General features: G+C 41.0%; 1 protein-coding gene across 1 annotated transcript in view; it reads left to right on the top strand.

The window, feature by feature from the left end:
• Positions 1-12787, top strand: part of LOC117502056 (ubiquitin-conjugating enzyme E2 E1) — a 90268-nt gene that overhangs the window by 49147 nt on the left and 28334 nt on the right. The gene's annotated exons all lie outside the window — the stretch shown is intronic.

The following is a 12787-nucleotide window of genomic DNA, read 5'->3' as shown; positions in this document are numbered from 1 at the left end:
GGGATAGTTAGAGAGATGAAGAAAGTAGACAGGAGTACAAGGAGGTGTGGCATGTTAACCCCGAAAACGTAAATCAGCTGCAATTCATGAATTGCTTGCAAAACCTGAAATGCAAACCGTGAATATTGAAAAAAATCTCTTGAACCATGAACGCAGGTCTCGTAAAACGTTAGCCGCAAAATGTGAATTTCTTCACAATTTGGTGTATGTGCTTGGCTGAGGACCCAATGCTACCATCTGTGGGATTATGACTGTGTGCACTACGGGCTTCACACTACCCCTTGATGTGTGCACGACCTTGACACTTGCAAAAAGTTTATCCACGCGCTGCTGAGCAATTCGACATGCCAATGCATCCCGTTTTGTCCCGTTTGACCGCATTATATAAAATAAACATTTCATAGTTGATAAGGCATTTGCTCTCAGAACTTGGCTGATGAAACCATCTATCATCACTCCCAGAATCACAGAGAATTTATCTGCAGCTGCAGCTTCTGTTGTGCACGTTGTACGGTGAACACATTTGGAATCGTTTGTAAGGTAATTATTTATAATATATATATATATTTTTTTTCAGGGTTCTCCCCAGACAGTGGAACAACGGTGTAACGCCATTATACTGTTATGACAGTGCTGTTATACTGTGCCATGCTCTGAGATATTTTTTAATCCAGTCAGGCTGTTTGTGCTGAACGGACTGCTACCTGCTCGGCCCTCCACTGCTGGCAGCCAGCAGAGCCACAGTGCCGCACCTCAGAGTGAAAGAACAAAAACTCAGTCAAAGTCTTCCAATAAAAAGAGCTCCTTCTGCCTGCGTAGCTAGTGACACATTAAGGCTGAATCTCAATTCTTCCCCTTACCCCTTCCCCTCCATTTTGCGCGGGCACGAGAGACAGGGTAGTGAATCTGGATGCACCCTCCGTTTGGAGGGGTTGGAGAAGCTTGCCGCTGTCTCCAAAGAAACAAACATGGCACAGAAAGAGCCACACAAATGAAGCAGCTTTCATTACAAATTACGCTGTTTAGAAAGTTATAACTTGCCAAAAAACTTTACAGGCAGTTGTCTATGACAGCAACGTGTATGCTGCTGGATGCATGTTGCGTATATTGCCATTCTGAAGAATATCGTAACTTTGCTCGTGTACTGAGGTGTTATAATGCACATACACACGAACGATACGATAAGACACTTTTATATCTCACAATGGAGAAAATCATGATAAAGGATAAGCAGGTTAATTTGTATGTTCATTAATCTTTGGATAATACCGCCCCCTGCTGTTGGATTTCAAGGTCTGTAACACGTCTGTGTATTTAGTAAACAAACAGGGAGCCCTGAACACACTCGACTCCTAATAAGAAAATGAGGCAGAAAATGAGAAGTTTCATCAATGGGAGTGAGTTGGAAAATATACACACACATGTACATGTGTAACACGTAACCTGACGTCCTAACAGACTAAAGGAAATAGGGCTGGATGCAAAAAATGGGAGAATTTGAAAAAGAAATAGAAGGTTAACAGAACTAGATGCAGCCCAAAACATACATACAGGTGCTGGTCATATAATTAGAATATCATGAAAAAGTTGATTTATTTCAGTCATTCCATTCAAAAAGTCAAACTTGTATAATGTGTACATTCATTGCACACAGACTGATATACGAGGGCTGTCAATAAAGTAACGGTCCTTTTTATTTTTTTCAAGAGCTATATGGATTTCATTCATATGTTTTTACGTCAGACATGCTTGAACCCTCGTGCGCATGCGTGAGTTTTTCCATGCCTGTCGGTGACGTCATTCGCCTGTGAGCACTCCTTGTGGGAGGAGTCGTCCAGCCCCTCGTCGGAATTCCTTTGTCTGAGAAGTTGCTGAGAGACTGGTGCTTTGTTTGATCAAAATTTTTTCTAAACCTGTGAGACACATCGAAGTGGACACGGTTCGAAAAATTAAGCTGGTTTTCAGTGAAAATTTTAACGGCTGATGAGAGATTTTGAGGTGATTCTGTTGCTTTAAGGACTTCCCACGGTGCGAGACGTCGCTCAGCGCTCTCAGCCACCGTCGTCAGCCTGTTCAAGCTGAAAACCTCCACATTTCAGGCTCTATTGATCCAGGACGTCGTGAGAGAACAGAGAAGTTTCAGAAGAAGTCGGTTTCAGCATTTTATCTGGATATTCCACTGTTAAAGGAGATTTTTTTAATGAAAGACGTGCGGACGGGTCCACGCGTCGGGACGCAGCCGCCGCGACGCTCCACCACAGGAAAAACACCTCTGTTGAAAGCCTTAAGGACAAGTTGGAACATGTCCTGCCTGTTAAACAATTTCTCATATACTCACTCCACTGAAAGCCATCAAAAGCCGCCTGGATTTTACAAATGGATATCAACACGGAGGTGTTTTTCCTGTGCCGCCGCACCGCGTCGGCTGCGTCCCGACACGCGGATCCGTCCGCACGTCTTTCATTAAAAAAATCTCCTTTAACAGTGGAATATCCGGATAAAATGCTGAAACCGACTTCTTCTGAAACTTCTCTGTTCTCTCACGACGTCCTGGATCAATAGAGCCTGTGGAGGTTTTCAGCTTGAACAGGCTGACGACGGCGGCTGAGAGCGCTGCGCGACGTCTCGCACCGTGGGAAGTCCTTAAAGCGACAGAATCACCTCAAAATCTCTCATCAGCCGTTAAAATTTTCACTGAAAACCAGCTTAATTTTTCGAACCGTGTCCACTTCGATGTGTCTCACAGGTTTAGAAAAAATTTTGATCAAACAACGCGCCAGTCTCTCAGCAACTTCTCAGACAAAGGAATTCCGACGAGGGGCTGGACGACTCCTCCCACAAGGAGTGCTCACAGGCGAATGACGTCACCGACAGGCGTGGAAAAACTCACGCATGCGCACGAGGGTTCAAGCATGTCTGACGTAAAAACATATGAATGAAATCCATATAGTTTTTGAAAAAATAAAAAGGACCGTTACTTTATTGACAGCCCTCGTATTTCAAGTGTTTATTTATTTTAGTTAGCAATTAATTAATTAATTAATTACTAATCAATCAATTAATGATTAATCAACCAATATTAATTATTACTATTATTGATTAATTATTATTAGTATTATTAACATTAATCAATTACTAATTAATTAATTATTAATACTATTAATTATTATTATAAATTACAAATTAATTAAACTAATTAACATGACATGATTGCGATGCATCAAAGAAATCTGCGACTTCTATTTCTTTGCATTTACGCAGAAAGGTGAGAAAATAAAAAGAGCAAACAGGCTACTGCAGCAAGTTGCAGTGAAGACAGCAGTTTAACACGGGCAGTTTTTTTTTCTCCTAACGCGGAGGGGAGCCTCAATTCATAGGGCTAGAGAGATACCCCTTCACCTTAGCCTTGTTTTAAAGGGGTAAGCGTAGGCGTAGGGGAAGGGGTATGCCTCTAGCCCTATGAATTGAGACACCCCTCCTTTTAAACTTTTCAATGTTATTTATTTTCTTAACTTAGGCAGAAAAATGCAAAAAAGACCTTTGATATTACAACATAAATGCCATTTTTTGTCTATTATTCTTGCTTTCAGTGCATCTAAAACCAGTCAAAATGACTTGCAACGCGCGCCACCTCAGATGATAATTACCAATAGCACTGCTATACTAAAAATTTCTGGGGAGAACCCTGTATTGTAATGGATTAGTAAAACAGTTGAATTTTTATTCCTTCTTATGAGTTTGATGATCTGCAAAATTACATTTATTATAGATGTAACATCAAGGATGAGCTCTGAGTCCTTTCTTGTTCGCAGTGGTGATGAACAGATGAGATCAGACAGGAGTCTCCATGGAGTATGATGTTTGCAGATGACATTGTGATCTACCCTGGAGAAGTGGAGATATGCTCTGGAGAGAAGGGGAATGAAAATCAATAGGAGCAAGACTGTGTGTGAATGAGAGGGAGCCCAGTGGAATGAGTGTGGTTACAAGGAGTAGAGGTGGTGAAAGCAGATGAGTTTACAGTGGGGAAAATAAGTATTTGACCCCCTGTCAGTTTTGCAGGTTTTCCCACATACAAAGAATGGAGAGGTCTGTAATATTTATCGTAGGTACACTTCACCTGTTTGAACTTGTTACCTGTATAAAAGACACCTGTTCACACACTCAATCAATCACACTCCAACCTGTCCACCATAGCCAAGACCAAAGAGCTGTCTAAGGACACCAGGGACAAAACTGTAGACCTGCACAAGGCTGGGATGGACTACAGGACAACAGGCAAGCAGCTTGGTAGAAGACAACAACTGTTATGATTATTTATTAGAAAGTGGAAGAAACACATGATGACTGTCAATCTCCCTCGGTCTGGAAGGAGATTGACAAGCAAGATCTCACTTTGTGGGGTAAGGATGATTCTGACAAAGCTCAGAACTACACAGGAGGACCTGGTCAATGACCTGAAGAGAGCTGGGACCACAGTCACAAAGATTACAGTAGTAACACATGATGCTGTCATGGTTTAAAATCCTGCAGGGCAGCTAGGTCCCCCTGCTCAAGCCAGCACATGTCCAGGCCTGTTTGAAGTTCACCAGTGACCATCTGGATGATCCAGAGGAGGCATGGGAGAAGGCCATGTGGACAGATGAGACCAAAATAGAGCTTTTTGGCATCAACTCCACTTACCATGTTTAGAGGATGAGAACAATCCCAAGAAAACCATCCCAGCCGTGAAGCATGGGGGTGGAAACATCATACTCTGGGGCTGCTCTTCTGCAAAGGGGACAGGATGACTGCACCGTATTAAAGGGAGGATGGATGGGGTCATGTATTGCAAGATTTTGGCAAACAAGCTCCTAACTAAGGAGGGCCTCCGTAAGAAGCATTTCAAGGTCCTGGAGTGGCCTGGCCAGTCTCCAGACCTGAACTCAATAGAAAATCTTCGAAGGGAGCTGAGACTCCAAACCTGAAAGATTTGGAGAAGATCTGTATGGAGGAGTGGACCAAAATCCCTGTTGCAGTGTGTGAAAACTTGGTCAAGAACTACAAGAAATGTTTGACCTCTGTAATGGCAGGCAAATGTTTCTGTACCAACTGTTAAGCTCTGTTTTTCTAGGGGGTCAAATACTTATTTTATGCAATAAAATGCAAATTAATTATTTAAAAATCATACAATATGATTTACTGGAATTTTGTTTTTAGATTCTGTCTCTCACAGTTGAAGTGTACCTACGATAAATATTACAGACCTCTCCATTCTTTGTATGTGGGAAAACCTGCAAAACTGACAGGGGTCAAATACTTATTTTCCCCACTGTAAATATTTGGGGCCAACTGTCCAAGGTAATGGAGAGTGTGATAGAGAGGTGAAGAAGAGAGTGCAGGCAGGGTGGAGTGGGTGGAGAAAGGTGGCAGGAATGATTTGTGACTGAAGAATATCTGCAAGAGTGAAGGGGAACATTTACAAAACAGTAGTGAGACCAGCTATGTTGGACGGTGGCACTAAGAAAAAGACAGGAGACAGAGCTGAAGATGTTGAGATTCTCTTTGGGAGTGACGTGGATGGACAGGATTAGTAATGAACATATCAGAGGGACAGCTCAGGTGGGACGGTTTGGAGACAAAGTCAGAGAGGAGAGACTGAGATGGTTTGGACATGTGCAGAGGAGGGACCCAGGGTCTATAGGGAGAAGGATGCTGAGGATGGAGCCACCAGGTAGGAGGAGAAGATGGAGGCCAAAGAGGAGGTTTATGGATGTGCTGAGGGAGGACATGCTGGTGGTTTGTGTGACAGAGGAAGATACAGAAGACAGGGTGAGGCATTTTCAAAAAAAAAAAGGCAAGTTGTAATTAGATAACCGTCTGATATAACTGGTGTCAAAATAAATAGAACACTACCATGATCTACTGGTGCCAGTGCGAGTTTTGGCCCTTTTTCAGCTGATTTTTCATTCGTGAGAGAATTTTTTGGATCGCACCGAGTTTCATGTTAATTGTGCGTCCTGCATCGTTTAGTATACATGGAGTAATGAACTGTGTTTAACATCTCACGACCACCTCCTGATCGGCGATCGTATGGTCAGATGAAAATCAAACCTGTTTGATATTCTGGTCAGCCGTTGTGAGGGTATGCAAGCATCCAACCTCTTGCACAGTATATTTTTTTTTGTTTTTTTTACTTTGATGTCTCCCATCAAGAGTTTTTATAAATTAAGTTTGAAAAAGAAGCTTCTGTTTACATTTTGCTTCTGGAAACACGAGTCCGACGTGTGGTTTTTGAATGTACAATGTGTGTGAGAACATGACTCGTGCGCTCTGAACTTTTATACCGTGCGGTTCTGTCGTACAGTTTGAGCTGGAACCGAGTACAGTGATTTGAAAATATCAGCCCAGCTTCAGTTTGAATACTGCCATGAACACTACTGGCCAGTAGATGGCAGTAGAGACCTTGAAAACCCAGAGAATATATTCATGAGAGTTTTAGGCACTAGAGTTTAATGCTGTTGTCCGTGGAGCCTGATCAGAGTGTCTGAAATGCATTTCTCCCGTCGTGAACTTACTGAGATTACCCTATCATACCCATAATGCACCTGGACACAGCATGTGCACATTAAAACCTTAAAAATTAGCACATTACTTTAAAACTAAAACATATATCTGATATTTTCACTTTATAAAACTTCAGACGTGAAGTTAATTTAAATAACCTCTCCGAAATAAGTTTGGTTAACATTTGAATCATAAGTTAAAAATGTATGCCTCTGGATGACTTGGGTGATATTGGCCATGTATGAGTATGGGGTTAAAAGAAATTAGTTTTTTTTTTTTGTGACCAGTTCTCCTCTGTTTGCAGAGGGTAGAACTACACATCTGTTCACCTTTGTTTACCATGTTAAGGATCTAAAAATTATCGGACAAAAATTTATCAGAAGATAATTAGTCCGATAATGGTTTTCAAAGTTATCTGAAAAGATAATCCGATAATGAAAACTTTATCTTCGATAATTATCAGTTATCAGATTATCAGAACTGTGCCCACCACTGCCCCCTAACAGGGGCAGCCAAAAGAAGAAGACAACTTGTTAGAGCATGTATTTGTACTTGCATATAATGGATTCAGGTGGACCAGCGAATGTTGTCTATTATCGAAATCCGCTATATGTATAACACCAACAAAATCCGTTATATGTATGTAATGGATTAGTTACAGCCAGGATACGCTGAACGATCTATGGGGAATCCCCATCTCCAATTAGGCTTTCAGATTTCCTTGATTAAACACCAGACTTTGAATAGGAGCCTGCCTCATTTAAAGGCCAGGTCAAAACATTGTCTGAAAAAATATAGCACCAGGCATTATGTGCATTAGAAAGATTTCATTTAGTCAAGGAAATACGGTACCCACCTTCCTCCAATCAGCTAGTGTCAGCGGTGAACTTCATGTCATACCTCTGTTACTGAGCATGTCCAGACTGCTCTGTCCAGATGAAAATGCATTGTAACCAAAAAGGACGTTTTGTCTGATGTAAGTGACCACTTGTAAAGAGCCTGATCTAATATCACGTCTGGAGATTATTGTCTTGCAGTAAGTTAAGTGCAGATGCAGAACTCCAAGTCTTACATCAGGGCTGTGCACGTAGCTTCACAATTAAATATAAGATTTCACTTTTGGTAACTTGTTAGAAAAAATAATAGCCTATGTGTGGCTGTTAATGTTGATAATGAGTTGGGTTGCTGAAAATAAGTAAATGTATGTGAAATGCTGGACATTTTTTATTTGTTCTCTGGAGCAAATTGAGATTTTGATGTCCAGGCAGATATAATCCTGGTGATTGTGCCTGGGTTCAGTCAGTGAGGAATTATGTTTCTGTGGAATTGTGAGAATCCAGATTGATGTGTTTTGTCACATGTACTGAAAGAGCAAAGATAAACTAGTAACCCAGAATTTTCTCAGCAAAGAAAGGAATGTGATTCATAGATATTGATTTGAAACGCAAAAGAAAAGCTTTGAAAGGTTGCAAATGGAAAATATTTTACAAGGCTGAAAATTATTTTTTGAAGGCCTGTGTCATGTTTTGACAAATAAGGGAAAAATTCAAGTGTTAGCCACCATTGTTTTGTATTTAAATTTTCTCTCTTGACAGTGTTTCACCAACACCTTTAGTTTCAAAGGTCACTAATGTCAATAGAGTTAAACTCGCCAAAACTGTCATCATATAAACCAGATATTTGCACTCACTGGACAAAAGCAAAAGTCCCATACGTGGTTTTCCATGTAATAAACACCATATATGCCGGATTTTTGCTCACAGCGGACAAATCGTCCTGCCCCATCGTCACGTATTCCATTAAAAACCCTTTGCATGTACCGGACAGCGCAGTCTGGACGTGCCCAGTAACAGAGGTATGAAATGAGGTTCAGCACTGACACTCGCCGATTCGAGGAAAGTGGACATCCTATTTCCTTGATTAAAAGTCCAGGCGTTTATTTTTCAAACCGTGCTCAGACCCAGCACCTAAACGAGGCAGGATGTAATTCAAGGCCGGTGATTATTAGCAAAGTCCTGCTTGCTGCCTGAACTGTAATATAGTGTTAAGTTTCACACATATCCCTGGGTGTGATGATCCAAACTGCTTTAGATCAGAGCCCTCTGTGGGGCTGTAAACCCTCTCCATAGCCCGGTCAATACAACCGAGACCACAAGGGCTGTGATTTGTCACTTTTCCAGTTTCACTCCTTCCTCTCCTGTCATATTTTAATAGTTTTTTCAGTACGCACACCAAGTACATTTTGCACATGGATCAAATATGCTTGGCAGAAAAGTCCACACAGATTTACCAGAGTGCCATACTGCTTGTATTTCTTAAACACAGATGTAAATAACGTCCTAAACATGTTCAGTGACTTGGAAATGTTCATGTATCCATCCCCTGACTTGTCTGAAGAAAACTAGCAAACTGATTATTTACAGTGAGGAAAATAAGTATTTGAACACCCTACGGTTTTGCAAGGTCTTGGAGTGGCCTGGCCAGTCTCCAGACCTGAACTCAATAGAAAATCTTTGGAAGGAGCTGAAACTCCAAACCTGAAAGATTTGGAGAATATATGTATGGAGGAGTGGACCAAAGTCCCTGCTGCAGTGTGTGAAAACCTACAGGAAACATTTGACCTCTGTAATTGCAAACAAAGGCTACTGTACCAAATATTAACATTGATTTTTACAGGTGTTCAGATACTTATTTGCTGCAGTAATATACAGATAAATGATTAAAAAAATCATACATTGGGATTTCCGGAATTTCTTTTTAGATTATGTCTCTCACAGTGGACATGCACCTAAGATGAAAATTTCAGACCCCTCCATGATTTCTAAGTGGGAGAACTTGCAAAATCACAGGGTGTTCAAATACTTATTTTCCTCACTGTATGTGTTATACCAAAGAAGACCATTACTTAATGCAACCCATCATCTTGGCTTTGATATTTTATTTAATTTATATCAAGTTGTAGAGATTTGCTTTTAGTTTGAGTTTTCAGGAAGCTAATTTTAGAAATTTGAAGATCGAAAAGCCTGAATTACTTTTTTTTTTATTTGAAATGGCATAAACAAAATGTGTACAATCTTAAGGGGCTGAATACTTTTTCAAGACCCATGTGGGTTGGACCAGACCACTACCCAAACTACCCATCAGAACCACCTCTGCTTCTCTGCTGCAAGCTGTAAAAGCAAAATGTGTAAGGCTGCTACGGATGACTAGTTTCCTAAATTTGCTTTGGAGTGAGAGTTTTAATGTTGAAACAGTGACGTGTGTAACAGGATGAAGCTGCCTTTGTGGCTAATGTGGCTAACTTGTATGCTAATGTGGCTAACTTGTACAGTACGTTAACCATCCTATAAACAGACTTCAGATGTTTGGTCATTTAGAAGTAATTGCTAGTAAAATTGATGAATGCTCAAAGAACACCTGTTTGGAACATTCCACAGGTGAACAGGTTAATTGGAAACAGGTGAGTGACTGGGTATAAAAGGAGCACCCCCAAAAGGCTCAGCTGTTCACAAGTAAAGGTGGGATGAGGATCACCATTTTGTGAACAACTGCGTGAAAAAATAGTCCAGTTTAAGAACAATGTTTCTCAACATTCAATTGCAAGGAATTTAGGGATTCCATCATCTACAGTCCATAATATAATCAGAAGATTCAGAGAATCTGGAGAACTCCCTACACGTAAGCAGCAAGGCCAAAAACAACTGAAACATTGAAACAAAAACAAAACATTGAATGCCCGTGACCTTCGATGCCTCAGGTGGTACTGCATTAAAAACCAACATCAATGTGTAAAAGATCTTACCACGTGGGCTCAGGAATACTTCAGAAAACCATTGTCAGTTAACACAGTTTGTCACTACAAGTGCAAGTTAAAACTCTACCATGCAAAGTGAAAGCCAAACATCATCATCATACATGGAAAAGTGTGTGGACGTCATGTCCTCCAGACAAAAGAGGAAAAAGACCATCCAGGCTGTTACCATCGCAAAGTTCAAAAGCCAGCATCTGTGATGGTATGGGGGTGTGTTAGTGCCCACGGCATGAACAACTTACACATCTGTGATGGCACCATCAAAGCTGAAAGGTACATCCAGGTTTTGGAGCAACACATGCTGCCATCCAAGCAACGTCTGTTTCAGGGACGTCCCTGCTTATTTCAGCAAGACAATGCCAAGACACATTCTGCACGTGTTACAACAGCGTGGCTTCGTAGTAAAAGAGTGCAGGTACTAGACCTGCCTGCCTGCAGTCCAGACCTGTTGCCCATTGAAAATGTGTGGTGCATTATGAAGAGCAAAATACAACAACAGAGACCCCAGTCTGTTGTCTTTGTGGTGTATTCACTTGAATATAAGTTGAAGAGGATTTGCAAATCATTGTATTCTGTTTTTATTTAAATTTTACACAACGTCCCAACTTAATTGGAATTGGGGTTGTATATTGCTGACTAAATGAACATTAGGTGCAGCTTTACTTCTACCAAATCTTATTTTGGTTTATTTTCAGACACTCTCTGTTGTTATGAAAGCACAAATTACTGAAGTAAATGTTTAGATAAATGTAGAGAGAGAACAGTAACAGTCCAGTGTGAATATGGGGTCATATCAGATAGTAATAACACCATATTCTAATTAGTTCTGTCATCTTGCCAATATGGGAAAATATGCTTTTTATGACTAAAATGGGACTGAGAAATAGCTCTCATTTTGCTTGTTATTTGCTCCAAATTGCATGTCATATTTCAGTTTTCTGGGGGAGGCCACCCAGGTCCCCCACTGGGTGCTGCAGCCATGACGTCATGCAAAGAAATTTCTCTTTTTTTTCCTTTTACCCCAATGGCCACTCGGGGGGTCCTTTCTCCACTTCAGAAGAAATCCAACTTATTTATTTTTTTGCACTGGATTATAATTTATGTATTTTTTTTTCTTTTATAATTGGGTAGGTCCTACAATTTATACTCCACAAAATAAACTAAGACATTATGTTAATCCCATAGTCTGTTTTTAGTATGTTTTTGGAGAAAAACAAGACTCCTCCTAATACTGGATTTATTTCTGTAAAACAGGCTCAAGATAGTAGGTTTGGTCTGAAATGTAATGCACTTTAATGTAATGTAATGTACAATACAAATACAATGTAATGTAATTACACATAATGACGACAAGTCACGAATGCCATGAAGTATGCATTTGTAGCTGCTGATCATGAATGTGATGATTTGGGGCAGATGTATCAGGAGTCCTCAGGAACCTTTGCAACCTGTTACCACATGTTATGATTAATGACACATGACGCTGGCAAATTATCATGAACCATTACACACGGTCAATAATAATGTTCTGCTCTGTTCATTGTTACGTTGTGTCAGGAATGTTGTGAATCAGCTGAATTGGCTTCACACACCCCCATATTCATGCTACTCTCAGCTGCTGAACAGTTCAAATTGCTCCAGATTGCTCCTCAACATCCAGATGAATCCACAGCAGAAGATGAACTTCATGATTGCCCGCTTAGTTGGGCTGTGTGCCATGGAGTGGTGCAGATAAGAGGAGCATGAGATGGCGAGAGCCAGGTGTCTGGCTGCACGCGGCTCTCCTCTGGATCAGACTTGTTCTCCCGAACATCAGGCACAACAGCAGGTGGAACACCTGCGGGAGAGTGCTGAGGAGCATTGGAACGAGACTTAGCCGACTTGGCGTCACTGTCCTTCTTTGGCAAACTGCAGCAATGAAACAACGCGGTGCAGCAGGGTTTAATTGTGCGCACATGAGAGAAGTGAGTCATGGCGCGCAATGAAATGTGACACCGTGTTACAATTTGTGTCAAAACTTGACAGTTTTCGTGACAATCTTAATGATGCATGACAGTATGGGCTCCACGAACCATCACAGGAACCACTATGAACACTGTCACCCTCTATTAAGGATCACCACTAATCAAGATGGATCAACACGCTCAGTTACGAACTTCACTACATGAGGCAAGATGAGGGTGGTGCGTGACAGTCGTGGAAGATTTTTTTTTGACAGCAAAAAACATACTTGACAAATTTCACACACCGACCCGCACTGTTTATAAGCTTATTCAGATGCGTTAACTCACGTTAAAAATGTCAAGAATGACAGAAAAATGACATTCGTAACGTGTCCTGCCTATGGGTAAACGCGGCATAAACCATTAAGTTTTCTCTGGATGATTTATTTGTAATCGTGGTGCTCTTGTTGACGAGATGCTCTCTGAG

The sequence above is a fragment of the Thalassophryne amazonica genome, chromosome 20, assembly GCF_902500255.1.
Source record: "Thalassophryne amazonica chromosome 20, fThaAma1.1, whole genome shotgun sequence".
Classification (NCBI taxonomy): domain Eukaryota; kingdom Metazoa; phylum Chordata; class Actinopteri; order Batrachoidiformes; family Batrachoididae; genus Thalassophryne; species Thalassophryne amazonica.
Note: the sequence above shows the minus strand (reverse complement) of the source record. Positions and strands in the feature narration are given on the sequence as shown.